We start from the raw sequence: 3107 nt of genomic DNA, 5'->3' as shown, positions 1-3107 counted from the left end.
GATATTAGAAGTTATAAAATCAATGTGAGGTCACTGGCGAACGTAAATTTATACATGTACTAGCTGTTGCCCGCGACTCCGTCCGCGTATAAGTAATTCGTTTATCGCTATCCCGCGGGAACTTCGCGATTTTCGGAATAAAACTAATTATCCTATGTCCTTCACCGGAACTCAAATTATGTGTATAGGTATATCGTATTTAATTTAAATTGGTTCAGCGGTTTAGACGTGATAATATAACAAACAAACAGACTTACAAACTGTCTCATTTGTAATATTAGCGGGATTAAGCATTCCTATTATTTTTCTGTCGTCTACTGGTCTCGCCGGAAGACCAGCGCTGGCTCCACCCAAGGAATCCGTATTTTATGCTGAAGCGGGACCATTTCGGGCACAAACATAGCTTATATGCTTAGGTATTAAGCAATTCGTTTTTTTTGTATTTTGTATTCTCATTTTATTTTATTTTACTTTTTTTTTGTATCTATTATTTATATTTGTGTGTCCCGAATAAACTTTTTCATTTTCATTTACTCGGTCTATTACGTTCTGCTACAGGGCACAGCTTGCTCACAGAATGAAAGCGCCGTAGCTCCCACGCGAGCTTGCGTGGAATGGGAACTTCACATACACCATTGAATTTCTTCGCAGGTGTACAGGTTTTCTCATGATGTTTTCCTTCACCGCAAAGCTCATGATATTATATTTCAAATTTAGCTTTATACAAAAAAATCCCAAAAACTCAGATGGTCGAGAAACCATAAACATTAGGCTACCACGACAGCATACGAGTATTATACAGGGGGTCTCTGACCATTAGGGCTTTAAATTCAAGGTTCGATTCTACTTACAAAAATAAGCTACTTTTGTTTAGTAACATTTTCAAAAAACTTAAATTTAATCGCTAAATCATTGTATCGGACATGGCGGTGCTACCGCTGTCTCTTGGTACGGGGGCCTTTATAGTACATTGTGTCTTTAGGGCGGTAAATAAGGAATTACGAACGAGAGTCTATTCGATGTTCGTAATTCTAGTACCGCCCGTGCGACATACAATGTTTTTATCACATTTGCGAGTAAAATATTGTATATATGTAAAAGAAAAACTAATATTTTTTAAAAAATTGCCGATACCTCTGTCTACGCTCTTGGCAGCGCCAGCTCCGCGCCGCCCTCAAGCAGCATGTGCCCGACCAGCACGCCATGCAGTATCAAACTCATTTACTGACCTTGGGCTTCATGACAAGAAAATTAGTACGGGCAATGACTCATTTACCGACCACGGGTTTCATGACCAGCACATTAAGGTCGACTACCAAGGTAGCCTGCATGTTACGACACTCATGATAAACATTTATCAATTTGCCGTCAATTTAGCATTGTATCGCATACATTGAAAATTACATTTAATCTGTATGAAAAGATGAAATTAACAGTGATCATATTTTTAAAAAGTAAGAATCAAACCATGGATATAAGGCCCCATGGTCAGAGACTCCTGTATATTAATTTTGGAAATTTCTATGCTGCCTTCTTTACATAGTCCAGGAGACGTCGTTTCTTGTAAAATATTGGCTTATTTTGCTTCCAGCTATGCGATAAATCTCGTACGTAAACAAATTACTCTTAGGTCTTTAAAATATTTTGTATTTTAAACACCAATGAAATACCATGTACCGCACAATGTGTCTGACCGTGGCCAGTAAAAGTGCGATAAAAAAAAGGTTTTTTTTTATCCTAAAACTAAGACTAGGGTATAAATAAATAAAACATACCTAAATATTTACTCAAACTAAGCAAAGCTTGTGCTGTGTGTTAAGCAACGGTTAAAACTACACTTTTTGGAATGGGCTATTATTAGCTTACATTAGATATTCTTTTGTTATAATTAAAAAATCCCCCCTTCATATTCTTTTCGCGGCCGCCATTTTGAAATATTACAAGTATCTATTGTTTGTTGTTCTTGTGACAGTTTAGACGAATCGATTAATTATCTTTTACTAGCATGGTGCCCGCGGCTTCGCCCACCGGTGTAGTTTTTTTTAGTTTTTACAAAAAAAAAAATAATGCAGTTGGATTTTTCATTTTTTTAGATTTTTCACAATTACTGTATAGACTTTGCGGAGGTCCATGTTAAAATAAATGGAATATCTGTCTTGCTCCTCCGCCAAGTAGTGAGGCCCTGTCGTGCGAAACAGCTACGATTGAGTTGGAAAAAATGTTTTTTCATGCAATTTAACCCACCCTCCCTCCGCATAAAAAACGTAAATAACCAACGCAAACGTAACTGAACAACTGAACCCACTACCATCCACCACCATCCGGGATCTTGTTTATGGTTGTGGTGGTGGTGGGTTCAGTTACATTTGCGTTGGTTATTTAGGTTTTTATGCGGAGGGAGGGCGGGTTAAATTGCATGAACAAACATTTTTTCCAACTCAAACGTAGCTGTTTCGCACGACTTGGCCTCACTACTTGGCGGAGGAGCAAAACAGAAATTCCATTTTTTTTCCACAATGATCGTCGTGAGTAGGTAATGCAAATAAGAGGCTGATATCGTGAAACTTTAAAACAAGGTTAAAAATAGTTATTTGTGTCACAAGGGAGCAAAATGGTATATTTAGGGCGAGGGCGTACCTACATTGAATCCAGAATGTAGCGAAGGATTCTACAGTAGAATCCTGAGCGTAGCGAGGGATTCTTAAGTAGAATCCTGAGCGTAATGAGGGATTCAAGTGTTAACGCCCAAGATGAAAATAATTTTGCTCCCGAGTGGCTCATACAACTTTTCACACCGAGCATTAAGAAACTTGAAAAAAAAATATCTAAATAAGTATTATTAAAGAACAACCAGCATAGAAAATGGCGTGGCTTTACAATTATCAACTTCAAAAAATGGCATTTGCAATAAAACACTTAGAAAAGCCTTGAACAGAAAAGTTGCACTTTGCTCCCTCTCGACAGGGAGGAAAAGTTACTTTTCTGAAGGAGAGGTGTGAAAAAAACATTTACTACTGTGAATTTGCATCTAGTCATTTTCAGTTTCACCACACAGCTAGCAAATGTATATAAAAGTGGTATTGTCACTTATCATCAATCAATAACGC

Source organism: Choristoneura fumiferana, chromosome 15 (assembly GCF_025370935.1).
Source record: "Choristoneura fumiferana chromosome 15, NRCan_CFum_1, whole genome shotgun sequence".
NCBI lineage: Eukaryota > Metazoa > Arthropoda > Insecta > Lepidoptera > Tortricidae > Choristoneura > Choristoneura fumiferana.
This window is presented reverse-complemented; position numbering follows the sequence as displayed.